Source organism: Hyaena hyaena, unplaced genomic scaffold (assembly GCF_003009895.1).
Source record: "Hyaena hyaena isolate Hyena2069 unplaced genomic scaffold, ASM300989v1 scaffold_1520, whole genome shotgun sequence".
Lineage (NCBI taxonomy): Eukaryota > Metazoa > Chordata > Mammalia > Carnivora > Hyaenidae > Hyaena > Hyaena hyaena.
Genome location: NW_024082147.1, coordinates 99,061 through 113,863, shown reverse-complemented (window position 1 = coordinate 113,863; position 14,803 = coordinate 99,061). Strand labels below are relative to the sequence as shown.

Genomic DNA, 14,803 nt, shown 5'->3' with positions numbered 1-14,803 from the left:
AAAAAAAAAAAAAAAGATCAAGAGTCTGCTGAGAGCCAAGGTCACCTTACTTCTGACCTCCATACTGGCTTTAGCACCTGCTGAGGTTCTTCATGGGTGAACTGTGGTCACAGTGCATCTGCCAGAGGGGGGCTGCTCTTCTCAACTAAGGTTTAATCAGGATATTTTTCTCTTTTCTTTATTTGTACTTTTGGAATTTACAGTCTTAGAAATGTTGCCATTCAAAATGAAGGTTTTTAAAATTTTTTTTAAAATATTTATTTTGAGAGAGACAGACAGAGTAAGAAGAGTAAGGAGGGGAGGGGCAGAGACAGAAAGTGAGACACGGAATATGAAGTAGGCTCAGGCTCTGAGCTGTCAGCACAGAGTCCGACATAGGGTTCAAACTTGTGAATCCTGAGATCATGACCTGAACCGACACTCAACCGACTGAGCCCCCCAGGTGCTCCCACGATGAAGTTTTTTATTAGAATTGTTATAGAATCTGGTCTGGATCACCCAGCAGAAGAACCAAGCAGCACTCTGAGATCTTGGAAGGCTGGAGGCTTATTTTACACCAGTGGACTCAAAGGAGATCACTCTCCAGAGGTCTGAGCATGAGTATAAGCAGAAGGAACAATTTATAGTCTATTATTTCTGCATTTCTCATTAGTAGTAACTTGGCACGTGACAAGCAGGGTGAGAAGAAGAACCTGGAAGGGGGAATTTTCCTATCAGTCCTGTAGGCCACTTTATAACAGATTTTTCCCTACCAGAATCGTGCATCTTGGAGTAAGTGGGATAAATGGAGATATGGAGGATTCTAGATCCCATACATCCTTCTTTCTTGAGAGAGAAAGAGGCAGGTGAGTAGACAGTGGGCTGTTTATAAGTATATTGCATTTCAGAAGGACATTTCTTGAGGTAATGACTTTAACAGATCGGATATCACTGCTGTGAACTTCTGCCAAGAAGTCAATATTTTAAATATCATTTGTTTTTGACTGGTCCCAAAATACATTACGTTCCTCCCAAGGAGAAAATTTCCATCTCTTCAGACACCTCCTTGAAGTTCAGGCAGCATGCCAGAGCAATAAATATGGGCTGGCTCCTTAAAAGCTTTGTTCATTCCCAGGCAGGTGGTGCAGTTTTTTAGAATCCTTGGGTGAAGGGGTCTCTTCACTTGATTGCAATTGGTAACCAGTATTTTCAATTTTTGTTTAGTTTTCACCAGTGCCTACTATGTGGCAATCAGACCAATGGTGGTCAAAGGCTTTAAAAAAATTTTTTTTTGTAATGTTTATTTTTGAGAGAGATAGTGTGAATGGGGGAGGGGCAGAGAGAGAGAGAAACAGAATCTGAAGCAGGCTCCAGGCTTTGAACTGTCAGCACAGAGCCTGACACAATGCTCGAACTTACAAACTGTGAGATCATGACCTGAGCCAAAGTTGGACGCTTAACTGACTGAGCCACCCAGGTGCCCCAAAGCCTTTTTTTTTTTTTTAAGTTTATTTATTTATTTCGAGAGATAGAGACTGATGGGTTTTGGGGTGATGGTGAGGCTCAGAGCTGACGACCAAGAAAGAATTCTTGAAAAAGTTTTTGGTGCAAAAAGGTGATTTTATTAAAGCATGGGGACAGGACCAAAGGGCAGAAAGAGCTACACTGGGATTGTGAAGAGTGACTGGTTATATACTTTGGACTTGGGGAGGTAAAATCCAAAGGGAATTTTCCAAAGAGATTTTCATATGCTAAAGACTCACAGATTACTGGACATCTAGCTATAATCAAGCTAAGGTTGTTTTTCTCTCTAGAAAAGCATTAACATATGACAGTAGGGAGTTCCTGGACTTTAGGCTATCGATAAGATGGTGCCCTTTTTTTGTGTGTAATTGTACTAAGATATTTGTAAACTGATGGAGACTCTTAATGGTTTAACCATCTGTTTTCTGTCCTTTCCTTTGTTCTTGTGTTATTGAATCTGGTCTGGATCACCTTGCAGAAGAACCAAGAAGCACTCAGAGGTCTTGGAAGGCAGGAGATTTATTTTACACCGGTGAGCTCAGAGATCATTCTCCAGAGATCTGAGCCCAGAGCATCAGCAGAGGGAAAAATTTATAGCTGTTGCTTCCTCATTCCTCATTAATGTTCGTGAGAAGCAGGGTGGGAGTCTTTGATCAGGGACAGTAATTTCCTTATCAGTCCTGTCGGCCATCTTATAACTGATTTTTTCCTATCACTTGACCAGGCAGGAGCTCCTGAGAAATATTACACATATCCCACCTTGTGGGAGTGGGGTGTATATGCTAGCTTGTACTTTGCCCTCAGCCTGCATTATGCTCCCTCATCAGAGAGCATGAGCAAAGGAGGGAGAGAGAGAGAGAGAGAGAGAGAGAGAGAAAATCCAAGCAGTTTCCACACTGCTAACATGGAGCCCAACGTGGAGCTCAAACTCAAGAACCATGAGATCCTGACCTAAGCCGATATCAAGAGTCAGACTTAACGAACTGAGTCACTCAGGTATCCCTGGTCAAAGGCTTTTTTTTTTTTTTTTAAATGTTTAATAAAAGATGTGTATACATAACCTGATTGAGAAATATAGTTTTTTCATCAAAAATGCATTTATTTAAGTAAAAGAAAGTGAGCATATTTTTAAATATATTTAGCAAATAACAAAACAGACTGTGCATTGATATGTCAAAACCTGTGTCCCCAGGCATTGGAACAACAGAGGTTTGGGACCCCTGCCCCAAAGCAGGAACAGGAAGGGAGTTCACCCCTTGCTCAGATCCATGTGTGTGAAAGCATCCTAGTCACTCCAGAGCAAAAAAGACGTGTTGGGCAGTTGCACATGTATTTCGGTATATTTAAAATTCAGGGGGCACCTGGGTGGCTCAGTTGGTTAAGTATCTGACTTCAGCTCAGGTCATGATCTGAGCCCCGTGTTGGGCTCTGTGCTGACAGCTCAGAGCCTGGAGCTTGCTTCAGATTCTGGGTTCTTCCTCTCTCTCTGCCCCTTCCCTGCTCACACTCTTTCTCTCCCTCAAAATAAATAAACTTTAAAATTTTTAAAAATTTAAAAAATTCAAATAGTATCATAAACCCAGTTCAAGTGTTCTGAGGAATATGAGTGCAAAGGAAGGCTCCCTCTGAGGTCTGACCCAGGGGTTCCATGGTGTAGGAAGTTAAGTGATTTGCAAAGGGAGGAGTAATCCTAAAGACTGAATTCACAAAGATCAACATCTTAAACATGGATTCTTTTCCTCCCTCAAGTTAATCTGTTTCTCTGTATGTATTCTTCTCTTTCTCTAGTTAAAAGGGAAAGGAAGAGAAAGGTGAACTTTTTAGACCAAGCAACTAACCTTTTTCTGCAGAATTCACTTCTTTGCAGACACCCTCTGCCAAGCAACGTCCCACAGTGCCACCTCCTGGACGACTGTCCTAGTCAGTCTTCCCTCCTTCATGGTGGAGACTTCAGGTAGATCCATTTCTGTTTCCAGGTCAACCAACATGTGCCCCTGCTGACTCCAGAGTTTAATATAACACTGTTAAAAAAACACAATTCAACCAAGTGAACTTGAAGATCTCATGGCTTTACTGAGTGATTCACTAATTAGGCAACATTCCACCTAGCAAGCACAAGATACTGGAACAGTTGTACACCTTGAAGGTGTTTTACTGGAAGGTGGATCTGGCAAGAAAGTTACTAGGAAAAGAAAACAAAAGGATTGTTTCAGGCTGGGAGGAAAGGCCCAACAGGGTTTGTATCATGCAGATTAGCTCACTAAGTGATGCTGAGTACATTTCAGATTGACTGTTCTTCACCCTACTAAAGAACAAATGGGCCAATCAGGCAATTAGAGAATAAATTAAAAAATATATAAAACAAATGAAAAGGAGAATGCAACAATCCAAACTCTATGGGATGCAGCAAAGGCAGTCCTAAGAGGAAAGTACATTGCACTCCAGGCCTATTTCAAGAAATTAGAAAAAGTGCAAGTGTAAAATTTAACAGTGCACCTAAAGGAACTAGAGCACCCCAAACATGGTAGGAGAAGAGAAATAATAAAAATCAGGGCAGAAATAAACAATATAGAAACCGAAGAAACACTTGAACAGATCAATGAAACCAAGAGTTGGTTTTTTGAAAAAATAAACAAAATTGACAAACCTCTAGCCAGGCTTCTCAAAAAGAAAAGAGAGAGCACCCAAATAGACAAAATCACGAATGAAAATGGACTGATACCAACCAACCCCTCAGAAATACAAGCAATTATCAGGGAATACTATGAAACACTATATGCCAACAAGCTGGGCAACTTAGAAGTAATGGGCAAATTCCTAAACACACACTCACTACAAAAATTTACATGGGAAGAGATAGAAAACCTAAACAGACACATAACAAGTAAGGAAATCGAATCAGTTATAAAAAATCTCCAACAAATAAGAGCCCTTGATCAGATAGCTTCTCTGGAGAATTCTATCAGACATTTAAAACAGATATAATACCCATTCTTCTTAAACTATTCAAAAAAATAGAAATCGAAGAAAAACTTCCAGACTCATTTTATGAAGCCAGCATCACTTTGATTCCCAAGACAGACAGAGACCCAGCAAAAAAGAAGTATAGGCCAATATACTTGATGAATACAGATGCAAAAATCCTCAACAAGATCCTTGCAAATCAAATTCAACAGCACATAAAAAGAATTATCCACCATGATCAAGTGGTATTCATTCCTGGGTCACAGGGCTGGTTCAATATTTGCAAATCAATCAGTGTGATACATCACACTAACAAAAGAAAAGATAAAAATCATACGATCCTGTCAATAGATGCAGAAAAAGCATTCGACAAGATACAGCATCCCTTCTTGATAAAGACCCTCGAGAAAGAGGTGATAGAAGGAACTTATTTAAACATCATAAAAGCCATCTATGAGAAGCCCTCAACTAACATCATCCTCAATGGGGAAGAACTGAGAGCTTTCCCCCTGAGATCAGGGACACTACAGGGATGTCCACTCTCACCACTGTTGTTGAACATAGTGCTGGAAGTCCTAGCATCAGACATCAGACAACAAAAGGAAATAAAAGGCATCAGACTTGGCAAAGAAGTCCAACTTTCCCTTTTCGCCGATGACATGATACTCTACCTAGAAAACGCGACAGACTCCACCAGAAGCCTACTAGAACTGATCCAAGAATTCAGCCAAGTTGCAGGGTACAAAATCAACATCCAGAAATCGGTTGCATTTTTATACACCAATAATGAAGGAGAAATCAAGAAACTGATCCCATTCACAATTGCACAAAAAACATAAAATACCTAGGAATCAACCTAACCAAAGATATAAGAGATCCGTATGATGAAAACTATAGGACGCTTATGAAGGAAATTGAAAAAGGCACAAAGAAATGGAAAAACATTCCATGCTCATGGATTGGAAGAATAAATATTGTTAAAATGTCATTACTACCCAAAGCAATCTACACATTCAATGCAATCCCAATCAAAATTGCACCAGCATACTTCTCAAAGCTAGAATAAACTATCCTCAAATTTGTATAGAACCACAAAAGACCCTGAATAGCCAAAGTAATATTGAAGAAGAAAACCAAAAGGGGAGGCATCACCATCCCAGACTTTAGCCTCTGCTACAAAGCTGTCATCATCAAGACAGTATGGTATTGGCACAAAAACAGACATATAGACCAATGGAAGAGAATTGAGAACTCAGAATCGGACCCAAAGGGATACAGCCAACTAATCTTTGACAAATCAGGAAAGAGTATCCAATGGAAAAAAGACAGCCTCCTTAACAGATGATGCTGGGAGAACTGGACAGCAACATGAAGAATGAAACTAGATCATTTTCTCACACCACACACAAAAATAAACTCAAAATGAATAAAGGACCTGAACTTGAGACAGGAAACCATCAAAACCCTGGAGAAGAAAGCAGGGAACAACCTCCTTGTCCTCAACTGCCACAATTTCTTACTTGACACATCCCCAAAGGCAAGGGAATCAAGAGCAAACATGAACTATTGGGACCTCATCAAGATAAAAAGCTTCTGCACGGCAAGGGAAACAATCCATAAAACTAACAGGCAACCGAAAAAATGGGAAAAGATAGTTGCAAATGACATATCAGATAAAGGGTTAATATCCAAAATCTATAAGGAACTCACCAAACTCCACACCCAAAAAACAAATAATCTAGTGAAGAAATGGGCAGAAGACATGAACAGACACTTTTCCAAATAGGACATCCAGATGGCTAACAGACACATGAAACGATGCTCAGCATCCGTCCTCATCAGGGAAATACAAATCAAAACCACACTGAGATACCACCTCATGCTGGTCAGAGTGGCTAAAATGAGCAAATCACAGGACTCTAGATGCTGGTGAGGATGTGGAGAAACGAGCACCCTCTTACACTGTTGGTAGGAAAATAAACTGGTGCAGCCCCTCTGGAAAACAGTGTGGAGGTTCCTCAAAAAATTAACAGTAGAACTCCCCTATGACCCAGCAAGAGCACTGCTAGGAATTTACCCAAAGGATACAGGAGTGCTGAGGCATAGGAGCACATGTACCCCAATGTTTATAGCAGGACCCTCAACAATAACCAAAACATGGAAAGAGCCTAAGTATCCATCAACGGACAAATGGATCAAGAAGATGTGATTTATCTACACAATGGAATACTGCATGGCAATTAGAAGGAATCAAATCTGGCCATGCGTAGCAACATGGATGGACCTTGAGGGTGTTATGCCGAGTGAAATAAGTCAGGCAGAGAAGGACAACTACCATATGTTTGTACGTATAGGAGAATTAGGAGGAACTTATCGGAGGGCTGTGGGGAAGAAGAATGGGGGAAATAGTGGGGTAGAGGGAGAGAGGCAAACCATGAGAGACTCTTGAATGCTGAGAACAAACTGAGGACTCATGGGTTGGGGCGAGGGGAAGGGGAAGGGGAATGATGGGCATGGAGGAGGGCACTTGTTGGGATGAGCACTGGTGTTATATGGAAACCAACTTGACAATAAACTATTTAAAAAATTAAAAATTTAAAAAATTTTTTTAAAAAGTCATGTTTGGGATATGTTGAACCTATAATTTAGTCTTGGTGTGCTTGGGAGTTGTGGTGGAAATGGGGGTGTCTGGACAGGAGAGGAAAAGATTCCATTTGGGGCTTGTTGCTTCTTTTTAACACATATACTATCTGACTCTGAGGAATTGCTCATGAGCACAGCTGTGAATAGAGTCTAGGTGAAAACAGAATCAGTGACAATGCCTCAGGATCAGGTCAGAGCTGAGCCTTCTCTCACTGGCCTCACCCTAGGAGAGCATCTATGTCACAGCCTGGCATTGTTTACCCAAAAGCAGAGAGAAGAACCTTAAACTTTCTTACAAGACCCTTTGAAAATGAATCAGAATGCAAGGACTCCTCTCTGGGTGAACGTCAGGACTGAGAAATGCAAGTGGCAGATGCGGTTGGAAATGTTTGCTGTTTGCAACAAAAAAATCAGAGTTTAGAGTTATTCTAATATTAGGATTTCCATTCAGCTTTCTTGGTTTGCATTTGCCAGGCATTCCTTTTCCATCCCTCTATTTTCCACTGCCTTGCGTCTTGTCATACATATTGAACATAGGATGAAACACCAGGAGTCTGACATCACTCTTGTCTTTTCTACCTGAGAGCTCAGCCACAAGCACTCAGTGAAGTGCCCCCAAATGCAGCACAGAGCAGGCACCCTTTGTTGCTGAGTGGATGGAGGTAAGGGTGGGGGGTCAGCGTCCCAGAAGATGTCACCTGAATCCTCAAGACTGATCTTTCTCGAATGAAATCTGGCCATGTGTAGCAACATGGATGGACCTCGAGGGTGTTATGCTGAGCGAAATAAGTCAGGCAGAGAAGAACAGATACCACATGTTTGCTCATACAGGAGGATTAGGAGGAACTTAACGGAGGACCATGGGGGAGAAGAAGGGGAAAAACAGTGGGGGAGAGGGAGGGAGGCAAACCGTGAGAGACTTGAATACTGAGAACAAACTGAGGGCTGATGGGAGTGTGGGGGAGGGGAAGGAAGGGTGATGGGCATGGAGGAGGGCACTTGTTGGGATGAGCTCTGGGTGTTATATGGAAACCAACTTGACACTAAACTATTAAAAAAAAAAGACTGATCTTTCTCCTGTCAAGCCTTATGATTGGGAGAACGTACTAAGTGATTGAGTATTAAAACTTTGTTTAAAAAGTAAAAGAGGTTAACTAGAGCTAACTTTTTACCAAGTATGGCCTAATAATAATAGTCTTCTAAGACTTTTCCCAGGATTAAATTCACAGTATTACTTAGGTAAATATTTAATAATTAACAGGATATGGTCAATATGTATCTATCCTGTGTAGAACAGTGGTTGGGAGAGTAATTAACAAAGGAGCAGAAATCTCCAAACCTATAAATCTAAAGTGTCGCTTGCTGGGTCTGTGACCAAGACTCAAATACAAAGTCATTATTAGTAGAGCCAGTATATTTCTTTTTAAATATAAGCAACACTTAAGTGAGTGTTTGCTTTGTGATACTTCTCTCAGATGTATATATTTGTTCTGTAAAGTATGTGTGTCATATTTCACAACAAAAAGGCTAAGAAAAAGAAAATGCATATAAAATCTTCAGCACTGTGTTGAGTTCTCATTAAATAATGTAGTTGTGGGTTTTCTTAATATTAATTTAGAGATGCTTCACTGAAACTGCAAAACTAGATGAAGGACTTCAAACTGACAGCTCTCTTTCTAGCAGCAAAAGCAAAGAATGAGACAGAATGTGCCCAGCCTATGAGTGCATCAGGAGATGTAGCCAGACAAAGACATTCCCTCCTGGTGTTAACCAAGCCAGCAGGCTGCAGGGAATTGGCAGGGCACAGTGCCTTGTGAGGCCATGTCCAGCAGAATCAGAATAACCTAGGCTGGAAAAGCAAGATTTTCTGAAGGTAGGGACAGCTGTGGCATTTTATCAAACCTTTGCTGGTGATTCTAACCTGCAGCCAGGGTTGAGAAATCTGTACCAGGTCTGAGGTGGAGGATGGCAGCTGCTGCCACAGGAGCATATGCTACTCCCAAGTATAATAGATACCCCAGAGGTGGAGCAGAAGAGCCTTCAGCAGACACTATGCTCTCAAGGAATTTTGTGTGGCAGGCTGAGATGAGTAGTGAGAGGCAGGGGAGAGAGCTGATCCCCAACTCCGCCTCCTCTGAATGACAAGTTGGCTGAAGTTTGTTTCTTAAGGCAGCAGAGTTTCTGTGGTCACAGGTAGTACTGTATGTCCCCTTCAATGCTTGATACTGGAATTAATTTTTTAGAGAAGGGTATTGGGATCCCTCAGGTTCAACATCATCCTGGATAACAGCCCATATATTGGAGGAGCAAACATCAGTTGTTGAAAATATGATTTTCAGGCCTCTTAAGAAATTTTGACTTTTTACTTAAAAAGTTATAAGCTATTTCAATGCTGTAGCAATAACCAAAAATGTCAGCTTATACATTTATGAGTCTCTCCCAGGACACATGTGCCTCTAGAGACAAAAGAAGACATGAAGAAATGAAATGAAGATAAGAGAAACTGAGTTTGCCTGGGGGATGTGGCCCAGAAAGAATCCAGAGAACACCAGGGCAGTGTATGTTTGTCTCTGCCATGAGTAAGCCTTTGTATATGGCAACTCAGTTCAAATCTGATGCAAACACCTGGAGTTAGCATCAGCCTCCACAGGTTAGAGGGCATGGTCCCCAACAAGACTGTCCCCCCTAAGATGCCAGTCACAAATTCAAGGATCCCCAGGCCATCCGCACTTCTGACCAAATGACTACAAGTCCAGGAAGTTCCCATGCCCACTCTCCACATTTGTTTTACTAATTCACTAGATCAACTCACAGAGTTCAGGAAATCACTGTACTTAAAAACACAGTTTTATTATAAAAGATTCAAATCAGGGCAAGACAAATGAAAAGATACATAGGGCAAGGTCTGGATGAGTCATAAACACAAAGCTTCCATGCCCTTTGCCCAGAGAATGAGGGCACATCACCCTCCCAGCACATCAATATATTCACCAACCAGGAAGCTCTACCAAACTTCAGTGTCCAGAATTTTTACTGGGATTTTGTCACATAGTCATAATTGATGGAATCATTGGCCATGTGATTAAACTCTATATCAAGCTTTTCTCTCCTCCTAAGAGGTCAGGCTGGCTCAAAGCTCTAAACCTGCAATCACATGGCTGGTCTTTCTAGTGACCAGCCTCCATTCTGAGTCATAAGATAAACTCTTATGCAATCCAAGGGGCCCATGAGTAACAAATTCCTATTACCCAGGAAATTCCTAGGAGTTAATCTCATTCCCAGGAACAAGAGAAAAGGCTAGGCAAATTCCTTATTATACAAGAAGCTTCATACTTTGGGACACTATGTTGTAGAAGAGGTAAAAGGGGATAGTTACATTACAAAGACTGAGTTTTTGTCTAAGAGTCATACGTAAGGGAATACTTAAACCAACCCTGATATGGAATGGGAATTTAGATAGGCCAAATGGTCAAATTCAAAATGTTCTTTGTAAACCAAAATACTGTTATCTGGCAAGTCTAAAATGTACTGTCACTCCACAGATTGTAGGCTCACAAGAAAGATCAAAACAGTTTCAAGGTTATGGAACTGACTAGCATGAACCAAATTTACCAAAGAGTTTATATAAATCTGAGTAACAATGTAGCAATTTACAATAAAGAATGTTTTGATTAGGTGATGGAGAATGATTGTACCAGTTTTTTGGTACCTCTTCTACCTGCAGCAAAGCTAACATTCAGAGACAAATTAAATAAAAGAATTGTGCTTGGTGAGTATGGAATTGGAACAAAGGCAAATCCCCATGTGTTCTTACCTTTTGACCCTCTTTCCAAACTCCAGGTGCACTATCACCCTTCTGTTTTCATAGTAGAATCTTTCCTTAGTCATGTTAATAATATTTATATTTATATGTAACCCTCACTTACATCATACTGTATTTTTTCAAGGACACATAAAGGTCATCTTAATTGTGATCTGTCAGCCAAGATTTAACAAGTTTCCCTCTGTACATATTTACCATTGAACCCAAGGGTTTATCTCATACTCATATCTACTTTTAAATCATTTATGACCAGTCACATCCAGAGCATCAATTTCTGATCTTACCACAGAATTTGGCCTGTACACTTTGTATACTGTGGGAGAACTTAGTCTGTGAGTATAACTCAAAGTTGCCATTCAAGCCAGCCAGTGTTTACTTCTTTAGGCATGTGTGACTAATCGTAGGCATTTAAACATGCTTTGTTCTAGGTGGTATGTCCTAAAGTTAGAGCCTTTTAAAATGTTGTTTTCTTGACATTTGGTCGTTCTGTTGAAGCCTTTACATATCTTTCATCAGCGGAACATGAATAAAGAGTGGAGTTCCTTCAGAATGAGTTTGAGACAGTGCCAGGATTATGGAGAGGCTAGAGGCAGGAAGGAGAGAAGCTCAAAAATACAATGTTACTTCTGCCTGGATTGATCTCCTATGTGCAGTTTTTTATTTTCCAAAATCATCAAATGAAAAGGCAGCTGTTCCAAGGACTCAAGCCCGTGACTAGACATGAGACTTCACTTCAGTTATTCATTGCCCAGAATCTGTGTGATATGCTGACATTTCAGAAGCCCTCATGATGGTTCATCCTTGGATATAAAGGAACAGAGTTGGACACACAGATGGCATCCCACCTGTGTATACACAAACCCATTTTATCTGCCACCCACACCACATATGGTTTAGTCAAGATTCTGTCACAATGCCAATGTAGCTTCTTGGGAGCAGCCATAAGAAGGAGAAGAAATTGTTTTTGTCAGCTGCCCAGGGGAGCAGGTCAGCCTGCTGCATGAGGCAGACAGGGCGTTCCATCTGTTTTCTCTTGGGAGTGGTCATGATACTTCTCATCAAGTACTTCTCAGTGGTGTGAGGCATGTGACAGATAGGCCTCAGGGAACAGCACTGTGCTGTGAGCCAGGCAGTATCACTGAAGACTGTCAGAAATTAGTGTGAGCCTCAGTGAACCCTGGGTCAATGTCCATGTAGAGGAGTTCTTGTACTGGCAGCAGCAAAGATCCTGAGGCCCACAGAGTCATCATGTCAAAAACAAGAACTGTGACCCACCTCTACAAACTCCTTGTCTCTGTGCTTCCTGTCCCAGTCATCGGCACCACCATCTATCAAGAAACTAGAAATCTCTCTTAGGTCACCTTCCCTTACCCCTCAGCAACCCACCAGTTCGGCCATATACCCTCTGAATTTTTCTCAAATCTATCCACTCTTCTCCATCCCTAAGGCCCTCGTTCAACTGGCTTTGGGTATCTTCATCTTGAAAAACACTGACAGCTTCCTAACTGATCAGCCTCATCTGCTGCTCCTCCACTTGGTCTCCATACTAGTCCAAAGTGATTTTTATTTATTTAGGTTTTTTAATTTGAGAGAGCGAGCATAAGAGCATAAGCAGGGAGCAAGGGACAGAGAGAGAGAGAGAGGGAGAGAGAGAGAGAGAGAAACAGAGAGAGAGAGAACATCTTAAGCGGGCTCTAGGCTCAGCACAGAGCCCAGCTGTGGTATCGGTCCCATAGACCTTGGGATCATGACCAGAGCAAAAATCAGGAGTCAACATTCAACTGACAGAGCCACCCAGGTGACCCAGTGTGATTTTTTGAAATACAAAGACATCACTGCCTTGATGAAAGCCTTCCACAATCTCCCACTGTTTTCATGACACAGATCATCATCAATATCCAGGTTTGACATGGCTCCTGCCTGCAACTCCACCTTCATCTTGGGCCACAGACCACCTCCCTCAAATCTTGACAGACCAGCTTTGCTGGCTTTGCTCTCAAATGTCTCACTAGACACATCTACCTGTTATTCCTTCTGCTTGCAGTAGAACCTTCTTAACACCATCCCCCTTTATTATAGTAAAATAGACACAACATAAAATGTACCATTTAAACCATTTTAAGTATACAGCTGAATAGCATTAAATACATTTGTGTTGTCATGCAAAAATACAGAACATGTTACTAGGTGCATGTCACTCTCATACAGGGACTATGCTAATCTTCACTGTATTGTTCCAGTTCTAGTCTATGTGCTGCTGAAGTGAATACTCACCCTCTTCTCACTATAAAGTCTGACCCATGCTGCAGATCTTAGCTTAAAGTCACTTATTCAGGGAAGCCTTCCAAGACCAGACACATTCTCTGTCACACAACCCCTTGACTGCACAGTACCCAGCATGAGTGACATGATTGTCTGATTGGTGTCTGCTCCCCTCACTGGATTGTGAGTGAGCTTCATGAGGGTAGCACTCAGGACGTAGAGGAATGGTGGGCACATAGTAGCTCAGTGCATCCTAGTTAAATGAATAAGTGAATGAATCAATACATCAATGAAGAAATGCAATTCTACCCACAGTAAAGACCACCTTGGCATTTTTGTAGAAAACTAAAAAATTCTGCATTGTTTTAAACTCCATTCCAGAGTAGAATCTTGGCTTTATCTTTGGAGAGAGTTTTTTGTTTTGTTTTGTTTTCCTTTTTTCAAAAGAAAAATTACTAATTCAGACTTTACCCCCTCATAAAAGAAGAAAATAACTGGTAGTCTTTAAATAGTGTGTTTTCGTTTCCTTCAATTGATCAAGGTTTCAAAACTATTAAATCTAGTCTTAGAGCTCTGCAGCAGTTTGCAATTTCTAGAAACTAATGTAGAGCTTATTTTGCATAAGCCTTCAAGACACTAAGCATGATCCTGCACCACAACATCTGCACAGAAGCCCCTACCATCCATCAGGGCTACTAGAGGGGTCTGGAGATGGCTTTCCTTGGAACCTGAGGTTGTCTGCACCCACCAAATTCACAGAAAACTTCTTGTGCTCACCTCCAGGAAGCTCTGCTGTGGGCCAGAAATAGCAGATCCAGGCTTCCATGGGACCAAGGACTCCAACCCTGAGTTACAGCAAGAACAGCTGATACACACTTTACCCTTCACACTGTATGTGTTATTCATAACACTAGGAGCTAGGGATCAACATCATCAACAACAGTATCCTAATTTTACAGATGAAGGGAAAACATTCAGAGGTCAAGTGGCTGGTCCAATATCTCTCAGCTGGGGCTGGATCAGATTTGAATTCTAGCTTTGATGCCAAAACCCTTGCTTGTTCTTTTCATTTCATTTTGCTCTATATGACATTAACTGCTGCATTTTCAGAGGCAGCTTCTATTATAATGGCACCCTTGAAGTGGTATAAATAAAGATTCTCTGGCCACTGTGCACTTGGGCAAAGCCAAAGAAAGTAGAAAGAAACGTGGCCTATGATATTAAGCCTTTAATATGATTGAACACTTAGCACTGATTGTACATTCTGTGGGTATTCAATGTGTGTTGACTGACTGGCTGATGAAAAGTCTGAGAGGAGGTATCATGTGGTGACTAAGACTGCCTGGTAACACACAAAACTCTAAAAAGCTCTGGGCCCAAGAACGGTCTCCCAGGCTCTGTGTTTGCTATAGAGTGTCCTTGTGCAGACACAGGCTGGGAACTGGTTCCTGTCCTGGCTTTCTGCAGTTTCACTTTATGGGGAGGCCGGGAAGGGAGCTAGAATGCTCTCTGCCTCCAGAGATAGCATCTGGTAGGCGGGTCCCCCCGGGTTTCCTCTAAATCCTGTCTGTCCCCACCTTCTTCATGGAAAACGTGGTGAAGAGCACA

The 14,803-nt window shown here is 41.5% G+C and overlaps 1 non-coding gene across 1 annotated transcript; it reads right to left on the bottom strand.

The window, feature by feature from the left end:
* Positions 1-13,097: 13,097 nt before the first annotated feature.
* On the bottom strand, positions 13,098-13,203 carry LOC120225796. Its single transcript, XR_005526893.1, has one exon. It is a non-coding gene; the product is annotated as a U6 spliceosomal RNA (small nuclear RNA).
* Positions 13,204-14,803: the final 1,600 nt, after the last annotated feature.